This window comes from Calidris pugnax, unplaced genomic scaffold (assembly GCF_001431845.1).
Source record: "Calidris pugnax isolate Ruff unplaced genomic scaffold, ASM143184v1 scaffold174, whole genome shotgun sequence".
Taxonomy (NCBI): Eukaryota; Metazoa; Chordata; class Aves; order Charadriiformes; family Scolopacidae; genus Calidris; species Calidris pugnax.
This window is the reverse complement of record NW_015090907.1, coordinates 304,740-327,980: the sequence shown is the minus strand read 5'-3', so window position 1 is coordinate 327,980 and position 23,241 is coordinate 304,740. Positions and strand designations below refer to the sequence as shown.

At 47.4% G+C, this 23,241-nt stretch overlaps 1 protein-coding gene across 1 annotated transcript in view; it reads right to left on the bottom strand.

Annotated features, from left to right (window-relative positions):
• HIVEP3 (human immunodeficiency virus type I enhancer binding protein 3) overlaps nt 1-23,241 on the bottom strand; it is a 291,528-nt gene that overhangs the window by 145,417 nt on the left and 122,870 nt on the right. The window contains exon 3 of the mRNA XM_014949186.1: nt 3,438-3,517. The gene's annotated coding sequence lies outside the window, so the exon portion shown is untranslated. The remainder of the gene's footprint in view (nt 1-3,437; nt 3,518-23,241) is intronic.

The following is a 23,241-nucleotide window of genomic DNA, read 5'->3' as shown; positions in this document are numbered from 1 at the left end:
CAAAGATACCCACCTTGGAGGGAGAGCTAAAATTAGGATAAAATATACTCATGAAGCTGTTAGAAGACAAGACAGCTCGTGTGGGATGCTGGAGAGTCGGCAGGAAAAACAACATCCCTGGAAAGGCTGGGTCCTTGCTGCACCTCTTGCTGGAGAGCCCATGGTTTTGCGTACACCCCACATACACTTGTTTAACCTGTCCAAAAAACCTAGCTACTCCTGCAAAGTCCAGCAGGGTAAAGCTGTGCCAGCCCTTCCATGCCTGCCCAGTCTGCTTCTGGGAGCAGAGCAAACCTCAAGATGCAACTATGTGAGCGATGACCGTCTTGAATTTCCATTCCAGAAGAACCCAAATCATTTTAAAGGCAATAAATATGGATCTGATGTTCCTTATTATGAAATAATGGGCAGGTCTGGATGGAGGACAACACGTTTATCAGCACAGGGTCAGGGGAAAAGCCAATGAAACCTCTTTTTCAGTCCAGATGATGCCAGGGAGTAGGTGGTCACAGGTGCCTGGTTTAGGACCTGCTGCAGCAGAGAGTCACCTTGCACCTAAAAACCCAGACCAGCTGGATAAGGAAAGCAGAGGGTCCCTGATCACCCTGGCTAGAGTGAAACTGGGTGCTTATACATAGATATATACATATATGTATATATGTATATACATCTGTATATAGCCCTATATATAATCCTCAGTACCCCAGCAGCACAGGGCAGGATGGCGGCAGCGCTGGCAGGCAGCGCGTGTAGCACATACCCCTCCTTTCCCTTCCCAACCTTTGCTTACATTTCATCTAGTCTGCTCCGATTCCAAAGTTTAATAAAATTTAATCCCAGCATGTCTTGAATTAATTAATTAGATCTCCTTCCAAGCCACCGTGCCAATTTCTGCAATTACAGTGTTTCTCACAGAAGAGTCAGAGACCGGCTGCCTCCATCCTCTTGAGCAGCCACAGACCGAACTGGGGTTTGGAGCTGGGTACAAGGCAGGAAAGGGGATGATTCCAGAGCATTTTGATTTTTCTCCCCTGCTATTTCCCCACTGGAAACTTCCCTGCAACTACAAATGTTTGTACCTGTGCATCAGGTACCAACATTTGTGTCGTGAGCTCAGCCTTGCTCCCCTCACAGCCCCCAGCAAAACTGGGAGTTCCCCACCTGAAAATTCAGTCTTTATTCATCAAAATATGTGATTTGGGAATAATGGGCTACCTGGTACCATCCAATCCATGTGCTCCAACTACAGATCCTTTGCCCCCATCCTTTGCTTCTGAGCTTCTTTCCCTCTTCAAATCACCTTCAATAAAGGATTTTTTAATTCCCTGATACAAAGAAACCACAAAACTTTTTTTTTTTTTTTCTTTCCATGAGGAACAAGCAATGGGAATTCAGAAGAAATGGGGATATTTTGACAGGACGGCAGCATTATTCCCTGTTTTGATCTCCCCTGATAGATGATTTCCAGTAAGTGTGACATCCCACCGGACACCGGATCATCCTCAAAGTGCAACAGCTACACAGCCCTCCCAGAACGTTTAGCTCTCTCCCTTCATCTCTTTCTCCTCTTCTTCTTCCCTGCCACGGCCTGGAAAAGAGCAATCTCAGGTGCCCAGTGACCACAGGGGTGAGCATGGCATCAACAAACAGACACGGACCATGGCACAGGCGACGTTTCCCACCGTATCATGGTCTGTTTTGCACCATTTCATGCAGCGTAATTAATTCTGATCTCAGAAGAGTCTCGTCGGTTTTGTCTGCTGCCAGTGTGCTGGGCAGGGACCCTGATGAAGTGCGCTTGTTTACAAACACGTTAAAGCGTATTTAAAATCCATTGTTTCTCGCTCCAGCTGCCCAAGTACTTTTTACTCAGCTCCTGGCCTCGTACCAAAAATAAAAATGACAGATTGCCAAAAAGGACAGAGACGGAGGGGTGGATGGAGGGAGGGAAAGATGCGAAGTGGCTAGACAGCACAGCAGATGAATATATTATCCCGCTGCCTCTGGGAACGGGGGTCAGAAGCCGGACCAGGCTGAAGAAACACATTGCAAGAAACACTTGTGAAATTAAAGGTCAGTGAGATAATGAGCTATAACTGCAGCCCAGCAAGAAGCGTTTGCTGATGGAGGCGACTCCAAGCTCTCACCGGAGTTTGGTTCCCTGCTGTGCCCGGGGTGCAAAATCTGTCCCCTCCAATTAATGCTCACTGATGGGACCGAAGGCTGGGCTGTGGTGCGGTGGGACACAGCTCTCCTGGGAGCTCCTTCTTCTGTCACTCTCCTGTTGGTTCCAGGCCAACAGCTTCTCCTGGGGAAAAGGCTGTGCCCTCTACAGGGGCAGCACCACCACTCCCCACAGTCTGTCCCCCCTCCCAGCAGCTTTCCTGCCCCTTGGCCCACGCAGGAGACGCTGCCGCTCTGCCCGTCCCACACCACCGCCTTCCAGCTCTGAAAATAACCCTCTGCTGTGGACAGACAACATGGCCCCGGCTTGGCGAGCCTGGCTGAGGACAGCAGCATAGCCTGGGATGTGCATCCCAATGGATAAAGCTGTACCCTCTAAAGCAAGGAACCGACAAACTCATTTTTCACTCAAGGAGAATGTTCATCTTCTATCTCAAATCAGCCAAGCGACTCCCAGCCCTTAAAATCCACCCAGCATGGGTGCCAGACCTTGGGTTTTGCCTCTACAACAAGCCGGGGGCCAGTATCAACACCACCTTCTGGAGGTTCCCCAAGAGCTTCGTGAACAGTATTTTATCTCCACAAACTTCCCCAAAGTTGGGAAAGTGGCATCCCTAAGGGGGGTAAAACTTCATTAGTAAATGAAGTAACTCCTTGAAGGCTGCCAAGGGGAAAAAGGCCCAGCTGGAAGGGACAGGGAGGGCAGGCAAGGGAGGGTAGGATTTGGGTACCTGCTGGTCATGTCACTCAGCTACCAGGAGAAATATCCAAGAGCAGCCTCTGTTTCTAAATAATTTATATTAGGCAGCTGCTGGATAAAGGGTCAGAGAGAAAATCACGGCAGCAGGAGAGGCAACCCCCACCCCAGCACTGCAATCCACGTCTACCGGCTTCAGAAAATCACAACAAACACCTCTACGGGAGCACAGACTGCTTGGGCAGGGCAGCTGTGAACAGAACCAGCACATGCTGCACGCAAGAATAAAATACAAAACCAAGATCGACAGCCTGGATCAGTCCTTGCCCCCCAAAACATCTTTTTAAATGCTCAGTCATCATGCATCTGCTCTAGGATTTAAACTTCCATGACCCTGTCGCCTCGGAGGGTCATAAAACCTGTGGAAACCCTGGCAGAGCAAACCTCCTGTCCCGTCCTGGGGCAGCATGACACCAGCACGGCCCCGGGGCACCGCAGGCTCTGCAGTCCCCACACTTCCCAAACCACCGGAGCAGGCACCAAAGCAACCTCTTACCTGTGGAGAAGCCGCTACAAGTTCATCTCTGATGCTTGGAGGAGACTCAGGTGTTCATACGGTGACGTGGGAGAGGGAGCCTGGGGTAGAAAACACAAGACCTTTATGTAATGAGGCAGATTTAAAATTACACCATTTATACCACAGACACACTCACATCCTCTCCTACTGTGGCAGCAGCTCAGATATTTATCTACTTTCTCCCATCAAGACATTAGGGCTTTTCCTTACTCTCCTTCTTTCTCCTTATCCGCAGCCCCTTCTGCAACTGTTTTGGCCTAATCTTTTAGACATTTTTCTCTGTGTGGTCCTCTTCTCGCATGGGACCTGGACATTAGATGATATTTGAAGAATATTGCAGAGATTTTTCTTTACATGCGAAACGCATCATTTCCAGCTATACAAAGCCAAGGCACAGGAGCCTGGCTAGTGACAGGCTTTCTAGTTCTGCTAAAACCAGACCCTGAATGCAAACTGGACCCTGTCCTGAACACTTCAGAGCTGGAAAATAAATATGACAAAATGAACATGGAAAATGAACTGCCCTGGGCTGCCTGCACCCCTAGCCTGCAGCAGGATGAGCTGCTCTGGGCACAGCTGGGGACTGATCATTCACTTCCAACTTCAGGGCTGGCGGGGCTAAGCCTTAGTAGAAAACTTAAAATCACGACAGGTTTTGGGAAGATACCCAGGGGAAAAAAAAGTTCAAAAGGCTGAGATTGGCTTCAAGCAGAGTGAAAGAACAAAGTTTTCCATAACGCGTCTGGATGCAGGAAAGAAAGGCAGCACGAGGGAGCTGCCATGGGGCAGCACTAACGAAATCGTCCCCAGCCCCACAGCAGCAGCCCCACACACGGGGATGGCTGTGGAGGTGGGCACAGGCAGTGTCCCCGTGATGCTGCAGAGCATCCTCAGCTCAGCACCCGAGCGAGCACAAGAGAAGCCTGCAAAACACCAGCATTCGGGGGCGGGGGGAAAACAGCTTTTCCCTTGTGTGAATCCTTTTAACTGGAGTTCTCTGGGCACTTTATAATCAACCATTAATTCTCACGCAAGAGGGTGATTAACCCATTTCACTGATGCAGAGGCTGAGGCAGGGAGGGCTGCACTGGTGCTGATGGGTTCCCATCATCTGCCCTCAGCACCACACTTCTTCCAGGTCCTTCAGATACACCCGTCCTTGGTTACTCTTATTGTCTATTTAAATTCATTTTTCTCATTACGCAGCAGGAAATAACTACAGACAGGTCAGACTCTGAGGATTTAATGGAACTAAGACCATACACCCGTCCTTGGTTACTCTTATTGTCTCTTTAAATTCATTTTTCTCATTACGCAGGAGGAAATAACTACAGACAGGTCAGACTGAGGATTTAATGGAACTAAGACTGTTAGGCCGTCCAGCAATTCTTCATAACGTCCTCTCCACCATGCCTTCTGCTGCCAGCAATTAGATTAGATAATTTTAAATGCGTATCCTTATTAGTGGCTTCTCCTGCAAGCATATTGGCACACGCATGCAGATGCAGAGCACGTATGAAGCTACAGAAAACCCTGCACAACATTATCGCAAAAACACATACACACAAATAAATAAAATAGCAGGACAGGGCCAATTATGAACACGGAGAATACTTTAAATCGTTGTGAACCAGTGCTAAAGATAAAGAAGTTAAAACACCCTAATCAATAATGCTGGACAAAGAAAAAAGCGTTGATATGTTAATCTTGCAACTGTCCTACAAGAAAATGTTGTTTTAATTTAACAAGGCTGAAAGACCAAAAAGTGTTACAAAATCAGTTTAACAGCCCATAGAGGTTGTGATTAAATGTTGGTTTTAGCATCAGAACACAGCACCATGGCCATGGCTCAATTAATTCCCGAAGCACATGTGATAAACAAACATCCCATTTTCTGCTAAATTCTGTTAAGGGACTCTGTTGTCCCTCTCTCAAACATGAATTTACCTAAGGTTTTGTGGAGATCTATAAAGTCCTGGCTCAGATCTCCAACATGTTCTGCACCTGCCCCCACGCTGCTCCTGGAGAGCCAGCAACCTTCATAAAACACCAGAAAACACTCATTGCTCTCTCCTTTCACAAACTTAAAACTCCACGCCAGGGAGTACAAACACAGTTCATGGGTATTCAGTGATATTGGGAGCCCCATCTACATGCCAGCTTCCAGAAGGGAAACTGACCCTGAAAGATCCCACCCTGCATTATTTCTACACACTCCTCAGCCTGGGATTCTACTTTTTTCTTTCCTTCTTCCACTGTTCTTTCCTCCAAGTGGTACCATCCAGCAAGGAGGACAGTGGGTGATCCCGATCATCATCCAAGGAAAGGAGGCAGGTTCATCTCTCCATCACTTCTCCCCCTTAGTTGGCATCACCCCTTTCTCGCCCCACTAATCTAAAAGTGGATGAATTATATAGCAGGCTGCCAAACTGGTGGAGCAAGAGAGGATCAAGAGGTCCCCAGGATGGGAGAGGGTGAGAAAGGGGCTGTATTAGGAGGGGTGTCCCATCTCCTGGTGCATCTTCCATTGGGAGCTGCAATCCTGCAGGGATGAATCCCCCTGCTTGGCAGGATTAGCCTGAGCAGGGTGCTGGAGACCACTCAAATGGGCCAACGTGTGATGGTACCCACACTAAGTCCCTTACAACTGTCCCTTTTTTCCCAAAGCCCTCCTGATACATGCAGTGATACCATGACATTCGCTTGACAGCAGCATCAGGAAGCACGCTGTGGGGCTCAACAGTCCATGTGGACATGCACCACTCAACCCTGAATTGGCTCGTTCCGGACCCACATTCATCCAGCACTGTCTTGGCAAGTCTTTTCTCCCCAGAAGCAGCAAATTCTGGGGGATCAGGCAAAGAAACAAGCTGACATCCCCATAATTGCTTGTCCTGGTCTGAGCAACACAGGACTAATTTCTTTTCTAATGCTTGGGAAAATGCATTTTTAGAAGACTCCAGTGTCTGAATTTGTGAAAATATTTACTTTATAGTCAGCTCTGGGGTGCAGGTTGCAAGGTCCCAGTGTTTTCGAGCTCACCAGGCGTGGGGAGGAGGAGGAGCAAGACCCGGGCACTTGACCCAAGCTGCCAACAAGATTATTTCATACCATGAATGTCACATTCAATAGAAATTCGAAAGTTTGCTGAGTTCTCTCTCTTTCTCTCTCCCTCCCTCCCTTCATGGCTGCCACCCTGAGAACTCCTTGCCCCTGTGTCAGAACCCTGAGCCCTTCCTTTCCTCCCAAAGCCACAGCACTCACAGGGTCCCACATCAGCTGTCCCTGCTCTGAGTGCACGGCTCCTGCTGATGGGATGGGCTGGGTATGGTCCTTGTGTATTTTATATTGGTATCGGGATCAATACTGGTTCTTGAGTGTTATTAATGTTAATTATTTAGTCTTATTCTATTAAATCTGTTTATATTTCAAATCTCAAGTTTCCTTGCTTTTTTTCCCAACTCCCCATCCCAGGTGGGGAGGGCTCATTGGGTGCCAGAATAATTGTCTAAACAACAATAAATTTTTGTGGGTTCCTGAAACCATAACAGCTTCCAGTCCCTTAATGAACCAGTTTCACCCCTGGTCCTTCAGACATGCCCTTCATGACACCTTTGTGGCCAAGATAAGGGTCCTGACTCTCCTCCCGATGATGACTGGAGATCGGGGGGGCTGAAAGGGCTGTAGTTAGGGTGAGACATTACTATGCTGTGCTGCTTCCTTCTCCCAGCCACTTCTCTCCCCGTGGTGTGACCTCCCCCGGCTCACTCAGCAGTGACAACCCTCAGTCCAGTCTGGGCTCTGCTGGCCCCTGTCCCGGAGCCCACGTGCCCTGGGCCATGGCACAGAGCAACGTAACCAGCCCCAGCTGCCAAGCTGAGGTCCCCGGTCCCCCAGCTCTATCCTTCTGGTGACCAACCCATTGAATTATGTGTCCGGGAGCACACGTGCAGGATCCGCTCGGGGGACGCATGGAAAATCTGGCTCCGGCACAGTGTTGCTCTATTTTACCTTCTTTACTGCTTGAAAAACATTTGGCCGCTGCTGGAGAGAGCCAGGCTAGACGCATACATTACAGCACGCTCCAGAAATAGCACACGCTGGCTTGCACAATTTTGCAGTTAAAAAGCTTCCTTTGAGCTCAGCAGCCTGTCCCTGTCCGTGGAGCAGCTCTAGAGAAGGCAAATCAGGGCTCCGGAGCCTGCGGCGTGGGATGAATCACTGCAGGAAGGTTTTGTGACTTTGAAGGCAGGTGAACAAAGCGTGAGCGGGTTTGATTTCCTCTCCCCCTCCTGCCAGCGCCTGCGTCTTATGCAAAGTGTTTAATGAGTTAATTTCTACGTCGGAGAAGAAATTGTACGTCAAAGCTGAGCTTAGCTTTGGCCTGACAAACGGAGCCATCTCCAAGTACAAGCCTTCCATGAGCGCTACCGAGCCAGTACATCCCATCGCCTGCCTCAAAGGGAGGTCAGACTGCAAAACCTACACCATTCAGGGCTTTTCTCTGGAAGCCACCACTTTGCTCAAAATACAATGGTTTCTGGTGACACAGGTCATCCCCAATCCATAAATAAGTATAATTTGCCGTTTGAGGTGGATTCAGGTTGGTGATCTCTGGCTGAAAAGCTCTTTATTTTCTCAGGTAAGTTCTGAGGACTCCAGTCAGCCATGAAAGGTAAGGACATGCGTTGGAAAATCAAACTGATTTCTGCAATAGTGCATCTTTACATCAAGTTCTGACCTTTTTGGGACCCCGTCTCTGAATAGAGGCAAAGCAACCCCCCACGGTTGTTCAGACACTGTTCAGCACAATCTGTAATCGAGCATTAAGTCTCAAGTGCTAATAGGAGACCACCATTACCTACAAAACACAACAACGAAACACCCGCTAGTGTCCCAGCCCACCTCTGCAGTTAGCATTTTGCAACATAAATGCTCTGGAAGTGCTGAAATCATTGAAGAGCCCTCATACAAGTTAAAAAGCATGGTTGATATCAAGAGATATAAACCAACCGCTTGGCATTGAACATGCACATCACATTCCCACATCCCATCCAAGAAACCCAACACAGTACCACAGGCACACCTGCCTTGCTTGACCTCCACAAGAGATGCAGCAGCAGTCAGATGGATCCACTTTAACTGGTGCTCTCAGACTGCATAGTTCCCTACAGCCCACTCATCTGTTCCTCTGGGGTTTCTAGACCTTCAATGGTCTTCTTACAGCAGCTGGTTTTGGACTATCACATACCTAGAAATCCTAAACAAATATGCAAAGCATTTTTTTCCTCTATTCTCAAAGCATAGATTCTGAGTGGGAAAAAAAGGCTAGAACATCCCAGACATTCGTGTTGGCACCAAGAAAATCACAGGATCACAAGATGTTTTCTTCCCTTATGTAATGGGCTTGGACTTAGAATATGATGATCCAGCACAAACTTTGTCCAGTAAATCAACACATGAATCATAGAATGGTTTCAGTTCTAAGGGATCTTAAAGATCATCGAGTTCCAAACTCCCTACTATGGGCAAGGACACCTCCCACCAGACCAGGTTGCTCCAAGCCCCCTCCAACCTGACCTTGAACCCCTCCAGGGATGGGGCAGCCACAGCTTCTCTGGGCAGCCTGGGCCAGGCTCTCACCACCCTCACACCAAACAAGTTCTTCCACCGACGTCACCTCAATCTCCCCTCTTTCAGTTTAAAACCCTTCCCCCTTGTCCTGTGGCTCCCCTCCCTGATCCAGAGTCCCTCCCCAGCTTTTCTGGAGCCCCTTTAGGGACTGGAAGGGTCTCGCATGTTTCTCTTCTCCAGGCTGAACACCCCCAACTCTCTCAGCCTGTCCCCATAAGGAGAGGTGCTCCAGCCTTTGGAGCATCATCATGAAGAATTGTATGTCACTTTTAGGAGTGACAGGACATGGATTTTACCAGTAAGTTTAACAACATTTGATGAAGCAGCATTGCATACCTCCTACCCCCCAACTCTCTCAGCCTGTCCCCATAAGGAGAGGTGCTCCAGCCTTTGGAGCATCATCATGAAGAATTGTATGTCACTTTTAGGAGTGACAGGACATGGATTTTACCAGTAAGTTTAACAACATTTGATGAAGCGGCATTGCATGCCTCCTACCTGCCTGCCTAAGGTCACAGGTCCCAACTCTCTCAGCCTGTCCTCATAAGGAGAGGTGCTCGAGCCTTTGGAGCATCATCATGAAGAATTGTATGTCACTTTTAGGAGTGACAGGACATGGATTTTACCAGTAAGTTTAACAACATTTGATGAAGCGGCATTGCATGCCTCCTACCTGCCTGCCTAAGGTCACAGGTCCCTAGGACCAGCGCAGGGCAGTGGATGGTCATGCCGAGGTGGACCTGTGAGCAAGGGGACAGCAAAACGTGCCATGTGAGATCTTGGGCTCCATTCCAAGCTCTGCCCCAAGTGACCTTCTGCAACCTCTGTGTCACCTCACTTGCAGTGGGATGGAGTGACACTCAGCCCTGCACGGCAGGATGCGGCCCCAGCGCAGGCTGGGTCACAAACAGCACAGGAAAACCAAGGGCTGCCTACGAGGGGAAACCAGAACTCCCTCCCCTCTGCCGGGGCCTGTTTTAGGGGCAAGGCTCACTTTCAAACACGTGCAAGATGAAGACCAGCACACAGGGGCTATCACACACAGGCATATCCTGTGAAACACATGTCTGGTAGATGTGCTGCTCCTCTTCTCCTCTTTCTCTGTAAAAAAACCCCTTTTTTAGGAAGAGAACACTGTTCAGTGTCCCTGTCATTCAGAGAGAAAGGGAAAAATATAGAGCATTGCTACTGAGCTGGTTACAGGAGACAAATGCTGTTGCCTGGGTATTGTAGGTACCATAACCAGAGTCTGCAGCTCCAGGGAAGGGATTCCCATGGCTAATAAGGGCTCTTTGCTGTTCACATCCCCTGCTCGTGCCCTTATCTGATCACTGTCTCGCAGGATACAGCATTAGCTGGGAGCACGTGGGGTCAAAGGCTGCAGAGGTCAGAATCTTCATCCCTGATTTCTGATTTACTGCTGCCTGGGGACACCAGTGGCTTTACTGGTGGCATTAACTGTCATGTTCTGGGGACACCAAACCCAGTCGTTTACATTTCAGCCTTTACCACCGTGAACTGGCTGGGCTGTTTCAAACACCAGAACAGCAGACAGAGCCCCATGTGCTTCTCTTTCCCTAGTAAGGCATTACAGACTCTTTTTATATAATTAACCCAGACATTTTGCCTAGCATACTTGATTTAGTGCCTTTTTTTAGGGGAAAACAAAACACACACTCACACACACACACACAGAAAGACTGAAGGCAGCTGTTTGCCTCCTGGATTGCAGCAAAACTTAGGTGCTTTGCAACCTGGAAAATAGAGTACAACATTTTTTTTAAAGTCCTGGGTGGTTGTTATAGCAACGTATGCACGTGTGCCTGTGTCTGCATGTAAAACAGACTCAAGCCCAGGTTGTCACAGGCAACACGAGTCAGCTTCGAAGTCACACCAAACTTGCTGCCTTGCCTGGTGTCATCTGAAGGCAGCCGCCAGCTCCAACGGGGACTGGGAAATATCCTGATATCTCAGTGCTGGTGCCAGTTGCTGGCTGAGAGCTCAGCGCCGTCTCGCAGCTGATTCAGCTCCTTCAGAAGAGGGTAATTTTCTTTATCCTGTTTGCTTCCTCCTCCCTTGCAGGCTGCCACAGCACCTTAACCCAGCTGGGTAAGACAAGCTCATGGCTCCCTCCCAAACAGATGGCTGCAAGGAAGGTCCAAAAATAATCTAACCCTTTTGCCTGTGAGTTTTGAGCCTGCTTCGGTGATTGGCAGACCCTCCGGAGACCACCAGAAGAAGCAGATGGTCAAGACAGGAGATCAGAGCTGGAGACGGAGATGTCAATCAATAGGTTGGAGTGCCAGGCTCCGGGACATGGAACCGAGCAGTCAGCTACAGCAGCGCTGAGCAGGCAAGGGCACACCACCCCAGAAAGACAGGTATTTGAGTAATAAGGTTGGCTGTGGAGGCTGGTTTTCACTTTAAAAAAAGGAAATTTTAAAAAAATCACAGCCTTGTCATGCCTCAAGAGTCGGCCCTTGTGTTGTTCCACACCTGGAGGGATGTGCTGAGCCTCTGTCAGTCCCCCCATCAAACTCTCCAGCAGAAGTTGGCAAAAAAACAACCAACCAAAAAACCCCCAAAAAGAAAAAAAAAAAACAACCAAAAAACCCCCAAAAAACCAATGTGAAACAACAACCATACAGCCATTGCAGAAATAAGAGCAGGGCAAAATCACAGGAAAGCACAACAGTTGTAAATTCTCCAGTGGCAGGTTCCATAATGAGATTTCTGAGTAGAAAAAGAATTGTTCAGTATATCTTTTTGGATGTTGAGCTCCCCGCTGACTGCACTGGTACCCTGGGTCAGAGCATCAGAAACAAGGCAGCAGCAAAATTACCAGCACCCAAATGTCTCAAGGCAATGCTATTCCACAGCATCCTCTCCATAGTGCTGGAACACAAAATCTCCGGTCTGGTCCAGAAGCCCATTTAGGGCGAGGGATTTATACTAAAAAATGTGGTCAAACTACCATGCATCCAAGAATCTGCAATACAGAGTTTGGAAGCACTGATCCCTTTGGAGAAGTTAAGGAAGACACATCCATATGTTTCACTGAAGTAAAATAAATAAATAAATAAAAGGCTACAAATAATTGATGGGTGTAAACACTGGATTGAAAAGAAATTATCTAGGGAGTGTATTTTCCTAATGGGGTAGATTATAAAAAGGAGAATTTAGCCTGAGTACTGCAAAAACAAGCTACCAGAGAGAAGGGAAACCTCTGAGACCGGAGCATCTCCTAAGGAAAGCGGTAGCAGAGACATTAGCACATTTACCACTAGGCTGGGCAAAGCCCTCAAAAACACTCGCAAGGCTCCAGCTCCTGCGGGAGGAGTAAATCTGATCTAACCTGCCTCTGCCCCCTCTGAGTCCTGGATTTCCAGCAGCTCCTCTCCCCAGCATATTCCTTAATGGCAAGGCTGATTTTTTCATCTATTCTCACCCTATGGCCAGACTTTCCAAACTCTTTTTCCTTAGGCATGTCGGCAGCACCAGCACCAGCAGAGGCAGCTCTGGGCCAAGCACAGATGAGCCTCAGCATCAGCTGCTCTGGAAATAGCCTGGTTACCCCTGGCAGGACACAAGTCACAGTCTGCAAATCCCTTTTCTATCAAGAACCTCATCTGCATCATTAAAGACAGCAAACAAAGCCGGGAGAGAGTATGTTCATGTCATTCCTGCTATTTGGAGTTTGTCTCCCCTTTTTCTAACCATATCAGGGACACAGCTCACACCCATTAGCATCCATGAACCTCACTGTTATACTACAAGGTCAGAGATACAGCGTACAGCTGTCATTCAATTAAAGCCAATGCACACTATTTTAATTCTGTTTTGTGACTTACTCCTTGCACTTATTGTTGATGCAAAGTGCTGCATTAACAAACTTGGAAATAGAAAGCCTTTTATTGTAAAATTCATCTTTATGTAAAGCAAAAGCACCAGAAATCCCCTGCACCACCCAAATTCCCTTATCAATTTCTCAGGCTGTAGCAATATTTCAACATTATTCAAAAGGCACGTAGGCTTTGCACAGACCTCTTTGCAAAGAAAGGCAGATGCTGTGTCTGTAAGGAGCACCTGGGTGCCCCACCGGGCACCTTGAATCCCCAATTTCTTCATCTGAGGCATCCCTGCAGGTACTGGAGAAGGTGTCTGGAAAGAGCATCGCACACCCTGCTGTGGCTGACAGCAGCTTTGGGGCAGCCCATGGATGGACCATGTTCTGGATGGACAACCCTGGTGGCGCTGCTCCACACACAGCCAGGCTGCTCAGAGGCTGGGAGGGATGAGATGCTCTGGACACCTCTCAGCACCAGCTTACCAGTGCCAATTTGCAGTGATGACCTGACCAAAACAACATCAGCTCTTATTTTTCTCCTTTTTTTATGCTTACTCTTCTGTCCAAGCGAACAAAGACTGAACACATCGGGCAGTCCCTGAGAAGTCTGGAACCCATCTCTTACAAAACAGAACCCCCTGACCTCGTGCTCCTGGTCAGGAGCCAGACCACTATTGCACGCAGCTGACCAGGTAATTTTAGCTATCTGGAGAGTGCCAGGAGATGACAACATTGCTGAAGGACTGTCTGGAGGGACGTCTGTGGGAGCGGAGCACCCGTCACCAGCCCACTAACTGGACAGTGCAGGGGTAACACCATCAAGGTGCCTTGCCATTTAACCCTGAACTACTACCCCCCCAGCCACAGAGAGCACTTAGAAAGACTCTTACAAATGAAACTCATGAACATAGACATTTGTTACCCTGCAGCTTTATTTTTTAACCCACAGTGCAATGTTGCTCTAAGAAATTGAATACTTGAGCATTAAGTATGTGTTACAGCGCCGCTTTATACAGCAGCAAAGTGATTAATTAAAATTTACAAGAGTAATCCAAATGCCTAAACATGTTTCTTGGCGGTAAGTCCTGTAACCTGCTGCCAATAACATCTCAAACTAACGACAACCCTACAGTCAACCTTTGGGAGCCATGAAGTGTCTCTCTGAACTAAGCCAGTTGGTAACGGGAGAAGAATGAAGAGATACACGATTCTTCAGGAAAAACAAAGCCCTTGACTACAATACTGTCTAGGATCTCTGGTTCGCACTGGGAATAGCCCCATCCCAAGCCACAAATACTGCCCAAAGCCCAGTTTTGTGAAGTATTATGCTGCGGCACTGAAAATGCCGTATAAAACAGCGAAACGGCCAAATTCCCATCCAGCTCTGTGATCCGTGAGATGCTGAGCATTTCCAGCTAACCCTGAGCCATGCCAAACGCTCTGCAAAACCAGAGGCTATACTATTCCCTGGGAGGATTTCTTCATAAAACTCCAGAGGACACAGATATTGATCACACGTCTTCCCCGCTCCCCCCCAAATCCGCTCACAGAATATAATCCAATAATTTGATACTTCGGGTAACCTTTGAAAACCTAAAATTGAAATTTCCCAGGGGCGAAGCTTGAGGCTAAATTAGAGTTAAAGGGGTAAAACTGGGGTTAAAGCTGTTGATTTAAATTGGGGGAAAAAAAAAAAAAAAAAAAAGGAAAGATTCAGGAAAATGTCACAGTTGACTGTGGCAGGTTTACAGAGGTGTGACCCATCAGAGCCGGTCCGGTCACTGGAAGCTGGTTGTATAAATCAAACAAATGAGAGGGGAGAGACTCTTTAAAGGCTGCTCTCGCTGTGCTGTTCTCTTAACAGCACATTCCCCTTGAAAAGTGTAAATAAATGCAAAACTCTGAGTGCTGAACTAATCTATACTAGCTGTTAGAGCAACTCCTTGTATTTAATTGTCATCGCTAAATGATTTCAGTGTTTTCAAAGCACACTAGTTGCTTACTGGTAATGATTTCACTGCCATAAAATAAACCTTGCAACGATGAAAGGGAATCTTACTCATGGAAACACAGCTCATTTATAACTTTATTTTAGACACTTAAATTAGTAAGGATCAACTCAGTCCTACTGGAATAATAATTTTAGCAGCAGAGTCAAAAAGCAAATGAAAAATAGAATGCCTTACCCCGAGTAAAAATAATTGTCCTGTCCAACCACTTCTCTACAGAGCCCTCTCAGCCTCCCCCTCCAACTGGAAATTTCTCATGGTAGAAGTCCTGGATTGGGCAAGGAGATCTTTACAGGTCCCATGGAAATTCACTCCATTTGGCCAAGTTACACACACCTGAAAATTGTCATCTGCACCTACTTGGGGCTGAAGTCTCCTGTCCCTCCTCATCTCCTACACCTGCATTTGGGGCACTCAGTCCCCTGCTGCGGCCCCCATACCTGGCCCATGGGGAGGCACAGTGACCATGCCCAGCTTGAAAAAAGGCAACAGCTCCTTAAGAAAGGAGCACTGGGCTGTAGGAGCAAACTTTCTAATGTGTTTTCTTTTTTTTTTTCCTAGAGTCCCAGCTCTTCTAGCAACCCATGATAATGCCAGGATTTCCATTGGCTATAATATTGAGCAATGTCTCCTATTGATCTTAAGAGGGAGGCAAATATAATTCAAAACTCAGACAAATAAGATAGCAGAAAAGTTGCACAAGGTCAGGTCTGGCACAGCTGGAACAGACTCCAGGATTCTGATTAAATCTGGCAAATCTCACCCCGTCAGACACATCCTGCTTATGGCAGCAGCCGGGTTTGCTGGTGCTGTTGGACCATCTCCTCATAGGGAGTACTGGTTTTTACTGGGGCTAGGCTTCCTGGTGAAGAGCTGTTTAAGGTAATTAGCAAACTTGAGTTGTGTACCCCGATAAACTGCTCCCAGAAAGACAATATCATATAGAGGGGACAATTTGGTGGTGCAACCAGTGACTGGCGCAGCAGCAGCAAGGGACACAGGGAGGGGAAGGTTCCCAGCCTCGCAGCCAGCGCAGTATCACCTCTGTTTACTTCCTCTAAAAAGTCACCGGAAGTGAGAGATGAGCTTTAATTAAAGGATGTTTAGTTGCAAAGTTGAGAAATGCCAAAATTAAAACTGGCTCCACAAGCTTAATTTGTTCCATTATGCACAAGAACTGGGTTTTACATACACGAAATTGTATGGTTTTTTCTTCATGTTTTTTTTTTTTTTTCTTTCTTTTTTTCTTTTTGGGTAAGTTTTATAGGAGTTCTGCCTTGTTCTGTTCCTGGATGGCTGATGAACGAGGTGGAGCAAGCCAAGAAATCAAGGCTAGTGTTATGTGATATCAGTCAAGGCTGACCTATTATCTAGAATATCTTAATGTTTTTTTAATGTTGTTTTCATGCAATTGCACTTAAATTGTCGGATAATCTAATTCAAATGGGAATATTTCTCCTCCTAAGCAATAGTTCATTGTCCTTAAAAGCACCAAGCCCAAGGTCTGCTCAGCAGAGAGGAATGCCGATGACTGACAGATGGGCGGATAAATGGTCCTCAGACAAACTCAGGCTTTTTCTCCCCGGGCTGTTAACTCTTTAAGGGCCCAGACTGACCTGTGCATTAAAATCTAGCATAGCTACTAATTTAGCACAGTCATTAATTGCCCGGAGCTCAGGTTTTGTCCCAGCTTCTGTATTTCAAAGCAGCCTGGCTGCTCAGGCACAGATGCTGGGATGTGACTAAGTGCATGACATAACTCCAATTACTTGGGTGTCAATGTTTTCAGAAATTCTCTATCTATAGCTTTGAAGTCACATCTGATGTTACTAAGAATCTGTATGTCTAAATTTGAGGCAGTTTTCACTGCATTTTTGGGCACTCTTCCCTGAAAGAAGGAGAAAAGTCATGGCATGTAGGGCTACACACCCAAATAGGACCATCCTTAAGGACCAAGGTGGAACAAGATGGTGAATTAGAAGTAACCTGATAAATATCTGGGCAAGGAAGCCTTAGTGAGGGCAAAGAAGCTGAAAATAGCAGATGTGTTCATCTCTAAGCAGTTAAACAATTTTTATTCCATGCTAACATTCAGTGTGGTCCATAAAAGTTCATTTGTAAAATATCCACTTTAAAATGCGGCTTCCTCCCTGAGGATGCTGCAGTGCTTTATACGCTCACGTTAAAATCCCCTCCCTGTCTGTCCTGCCCCATGTCCAACCTCATCTCTCAGAGCTCAGTTGCTGTGTTTGAGCTCCACACTCTCAACATACCCAATTTAGTCCACCACAAGCATGATTTTCATTGCCTGGGTGTTTAGAAGATCAGACTTTCCACACCCCTCCAAAGTCTCCGATCCGTTCCCATCACCCCTTAACTTCCAGGAAAAAAACACCCTCTCTCCTCTGGACCCATCACCCCAGGGCAGGAATGAGAAGGGGTCCCTGCACCCAGGGCAGCTGGAGGTGCTGCCTGCCCCCTCCCAGGCGCCCACAGGTAGAGGGGTTATTGTTGGTATTTATCACTCCTTTACTGTTACAAGGGCATTGTGTCGGGAGACCCATTTAAGCTCTATTATAACTCCTTTTGACTGACAGGCAGGGAGTAATGAGTGTCATTGCCTGAGGAAGGCCAGACGAAAAGGAAGCTCTAAATAGACCTGTCAGAGAGATGCTAAAGAGACTAATACATCAACTAAATCAGCTCCCAACACATAAAAATCTTTTAATCTACGACTCTTTCAATTTAAAATGTTTACCAAGACCCAGCATCTATAATGCTGCATAGGTAACATGCTTTTTTCTTTAAGAATAATTGTAATGATCCTTCTAAGTATATGTCTGGATTGCTTTTCATGAAAAACAAGAAAAAGAGGAGGAGAAAAGAAACGGCAGGCTGCCAGGGATCCGAATGCTTCAGTAGCTGACAAAAGACAAGAGAATTTGGGCTGATTTTTTTTTTTTTAAAAAAAAGCAGCTTTGGAATGATGAATTCACAAGTTGTTATGGGAACTAGCAGCACAGATGATGCCCCAAAGGAGCACCGAAGAATGTCTATAGGATCTGGAGGGATAATAATGTAATACAGGCGTCTGTAATATGCATGGATTTCACCGAAATTGTATGACAATTTGTAACCTAATACTCGCAGCACACGGTCTGGGTGCCAGCACGAAGCCAGAGCCCATACAACACATCAGACCCAAACTATGTGGCTGGGACACTTGGTGGCGCGGCTCTGGCCCCCTCCCAGCCCTCCCAGGCCATCAGGAGAGTATCCCTCCTTGTTTGTTTATTTACTTTGACAACACATTAATTTTCCTTCGCACCACCTCACATTTTCCATGACCTCTGCGATTGCAAACGACTGTGCTAGGAACGCTGGTGTGTGCTGGGAAGGGAGGCACAGGGGGAGCCAGCATCTGTGCCAGGGGACGCTGGCAGTGAGCAGGACATGAGGGACAGGTTCTATTTCTTTGGAAGGTAACTGAGGCCATCACCTCTGTGCAGATGATACGTCCACCTCTCCTTCCCAGCCTTCTTCTACATGGAAGGGGGGGAAGAGAGTTGGGGGGGGTTCAGCCTGGAGAAGAGAAGGCTCCGGGGAGACCTTAGCGCCCCCTCCAGTCCCTCAAGGGGCTCCAGGAGAGATGGGGAGGGACTCTGGATCAGGGAGGGGAGCCAGAGGAGGAGGGGGAAGGGTTTGACACTGAAAGAGGGGAGATGGAGCTGAGATGTGGGGAAGAACTTGTTTGGTGTGAGGGGGGTGAGAGCCTGGCCCAGGTTGCCCAGAGAAGCTGTGCCTGCCCCATCCCTGGAGGGGTTCAAGGGCAGGTTGGAGGGAGCTTGGAACAACCTGGTCTGGTGGGAGGTGTCCCTGTCCATGGCAAGGGGTGGGACTGGGTGGTCTTTAAGCTCCCTTCCAAGCCAAACTGTTCAGTGATTCTATGATTATATGTGAAGTTTGGAGGGAAGCTGACACTCCTGGACACCCCAAGAGCAATGAGCGCCTGTCCATGCTCCCATCTTTGTGGGGGACGAGATGTTTTGCAGCTCTGCACATGTGTGGACACGCTGCTTGTGGTACTGAGGCTGAGGGCTTTCCCAGCACTGAGACAATTGAAGACCATGGCTTGTTTTCAAAATGGGAAGATTTAATTTATAAACACACCTTCACGCATATTTTGGCCTTTAAAGGAGAGTTGCAACACAGGCTGCAAGGAAGAGCTGTCACTACATGGGTCATATCTAAATCTAGGGTTTACATATATTTAAGGTGCATTGGATCTATGAGTGATAGCTAAAGCGTAGGCAAGACTTGAATTACAGCAATTATACAACAATCTCAACCTCAGGTGGTGTTTGTAGAACCTCCCACCTCGAACACACTGTACCTCTCATACTTTCACAGCCATTATTTGTCTGCAGAATCTAGTATCCTCAGAAGATCTTTTCCCAGGATCAACGATGACAAACTTCTGCACTTCAGACTTTGCATTCTTGGTTATTTGCTTATAAATCAATGTGTTTAGCAGGTCGTGGGGGCCAGGGGTGAAATGTCCATGCAAGGGTCCGTACAGAAGGATTGAATACCAGCATATACTATGGGCCAGATCAGGAATATTCTCCAGTGACTCACAGTGTCCAAATGGCTTGGTCAGAGCACCAGAGCAATGAAATGTCCTTGGGACAACCTGCTGTAGGAGCAGACCACAGACATGCCACAGTAACAAGGGGCTTTCAGAGCATAAGTGACCCATCCATGGGTTGAAAAGAGCTTGGCCATGCCCTGGAAGATGCCAGATGCCAGACACAATGCTGAGATGTTACTGATCTCTGTAAAAAGCACTCTAAGAAATGCTCCTAGAGCTCAGACCACCTGCCAGCAGAGCCCCTGAGCTTCTCCCCGTACTCTGTAACTGCAGCCCATGAGATATCCTGAGCCCATGGGGAAATGCTAAAAAAGGAGTTCAGAAGAAGACTAGGGCAAAGTCTCACATCATTGTAGCCTCTTATTTGCTCAGTATCAATGCCTATGAGAAGGCAAGTGGCTCACCAACTGGGCTTGGTTTGCAGGTCTCTGTGGGGGCTGTGGTTTGGAGATAAGAGCAAACCTCACCATGGAGGTGCTGTACACATTAGAAGGAAATCCAGTAAAACGATAAAGGTACCTCTTGATCTGCCTTCCAAAAACCTCCTTCAAAATGTACTTAGCTGAGCTGTTTACACAAATTCTCACGAGTCAGCTTGACAGCGTGCCAGTCTACCCTTCACCACGAAGAGCAGCCTTCCCTTGTCCCCGTGGCACTGCCCACGCTTGTCTGGGCAGGGGCAGCTCAGAGGGGAGCCACAAGACCAACCCACTTTCCATGTCACACACCTGCAACATGGGCCTACTTAGAATGCGCTCTCCAGATTTATGCCCAGAGTATATTTATATTTGGGTTATAAATAAAATGTGTGGCTTGCCGTTCAGTCCTACCTCAGTGCTCACGCCTTCCTTTCACCTGCCCACCCGAGCCCATTACCCTGTGCTATTTTTCCAGCTGTCCTTTCAATCTGTGCCAGGAGAGGGCTCTTGGTCTCCTTCCCCTTTGCAACCTTCAGCACACCAAAAGTTATGGACTGCATCAAATGAGGATGAAAGGAAACATTTCCTGCACCAAAAGCTTGCAGAAGCCTCGTTAGGGAGCCCCATTACTTTTACAGAGCATAGAATATTTATTTGTTATTTTTTTTTTTTTCTCTGCACTAAAAGACCTTCCCTGGAGTTTGGGAGAACCAGAGAACTGAGGATTTTAACACAGTACCTGCAGTTTGCATTTACCTAGTGATTTTCTGGAATCTCTTGCCAAATGTCTGGCTGTGTGCTCTTCCAGAAGGCAATAAAAAGCCTGCACCATGCCTTCTCTGCAGAACTACTTAATGACTTAGGCTGTTTGTTCTCAATTTCGTATTAACTTCAAGTAAGAAGAATATATATTCTCAGTATTTGCTGTGCTTTCCTCTTTGTCCAAGCCAGCAAGCCCTGCTCTACCCTCCACCAGCAGACCCAGCTCTCCCTGAGATTCTCCTGCACCCCCTGTGGTTGGGTGTGCTTTGGGTTGCCCTCTTCAGCTCCTTCTTCTTCCTTAAGCTCTGCCTCCCACCCAGCCAACTTGTCCAAAGTGCCCAGCTGGACCTCTCCATCGCACCAGCACAACCCATCTGGCACAGCACACTGCTGCCCGTACACACATCTCTCCACCACTTCTACTCCAGTCCCTCAGAAAGACAGGAAGGAATAAAAAAAAAAAAAGGCCTTTTCCAGATGGAGTTCACAGATGTCATAAATGGACCACATCCCTCCAGTCTTCAACAAAAGATGGAGAAAACTTGGCAGAGCCCAAGTATCATCACCTATAAATTATAGTCTGTGGGCTAAGAACCGCCCCAGACTGGGAGGCTTCCTTAAATTATGTGAAATCGTCGTGTTCACACTTATCCACCTGACCTGGGGCCCTCCAAAGGGAGTTCAGTGGGTCACACTTTAGGTCAGCCAGCTCTTCCCTGCTCTTAGATGATTTTCTGACCTCTGGAGACATGTAAGTCAGGAAAGAAGGAGACCCTGTGCAACAGGACAACCCTTGCTGCTCTGGTTGATGCTGGACTTGAACCAATCACAACTGCTTTGCAGACCTGTCCCCAAGCCAACTCACCAAGACAGGTTCCTCAACAGACCTGTGTAGGAAAAACACAGATTTTCTCCTTGTGTTGGAAAACAAGTTTTTCCATGATTTGTGCCTTTTACTCCTACCTGAAATCCAAAGATCCCAACAAGAACCAGCAATCATAGGTGTTATCTATCAGAGACGTTATCCTCTCAGCATCACTTTGTCACAGCTCCATGGGACTGTGTTGGTCAGGACCTGGATCAACTCACCCCAGAGTCCTCAGACCTCAGGCTGAAGGGATGGGATGAGCTAAAAGGAAAGACAATGCATGCTGGCTTTTTTTAAATCTGATGTTCAGGCATCTTCCTTACCAAAATTTGTTCTGTGTACGCATGGGTTCACCACATCCGTCTCTTATTGTGGCCTTTGGACAGGTCAGACATAAAAAGATGTGAGGAAGTGCCGTCCCAAGGTAAGGAAAGGAAGCGAGTCATTCCCACCCATACAGTGGAAATCTCAGGGCTACCAAGATGCTGTTTCATCCTCAGACAGGAGGCTTTATCCAAGTATGTCAGGATTTTTTAAGAGGGCAATTTATCACTAGAGACAGTGCTTAGTGAAAGAGTATTAAGCTCTGTACAGAGGAAAATACAACAGTCTTTAGAAAACAGCCTGGCCCTTGAGTGTAAGGGGATTTAAATACGGGATTTAAATGCTTCCTCTTGAGCATACTTCGTGCTGCTATGAACAGGACAGTAATGTGTCACCTGGGCACAGACCGTCTCTTAATTATACATGCTGCATGATATAGGTAATAAAGTAAAAGGGACGGAGAGGCAGCTAATAAATTACTTCCTTTATCGTTAGAGGAGCCACACATGAAGAGTATTGAAAGAGAAACCAGAGAGCTGAAATCCTGTGTCCAATATACAGTTTCACTGATCAACCCCCCACCAACCCGAAGTGAAACCTCGACTTTCCCTTGGAAAGACGCATTGAGCAAATAGAGCCAGCGCGCGCTCCCTGCCCTCCAGTTCATCCCAGCCCGAGCGAAAAGTCAAACCAGCCGCTCTCAGAAACACAGCGGTGCCCCTTCCATCTGCAGAGCGGGTTTGTGTTTCTTCCAGAAAAATAAACACAAAGAAGGACAGACAGGCTTCCATCTGACTTTTATCAAAGCCTGGATGAAGGAAGACTTTCAGCACTGCCTTCCAAGCAGCCCTTTGTAAAGAAGGGAAGATGGGTAAAAATAACTTGTAATTAGAGTCTAATGAATCAGCAGCAGTTGTCTAGCCAACAGTGCACCAGCTCCCATGTGCTAGTTAATCGCTTGATATTCTTTTCATCATGCCAGAGCAGCACGCCGGCGAATTCATGCTCACTGCCCCCACAAATGTTTTCCCTTAGACTTGCAGTGCGCGTTCAAACTCTGTTTCACCCCAGAGAGAAAGGGGACATGACTTTACCAGACACGGAAGTCCAAGAAACCAGCAAACTTGCCCAGCTTTCAGAGCCGATGCACCTGGAAGTACATTAAAGCAGCGGCAGCTCACCCTGTTTTACCCATTTGTGGAGCTTTGTTGCGGCCAGGAATCAAACTTTGTGAGCGAGGCCAAGCCTCCTCCGTGGCACAGTGGGAAT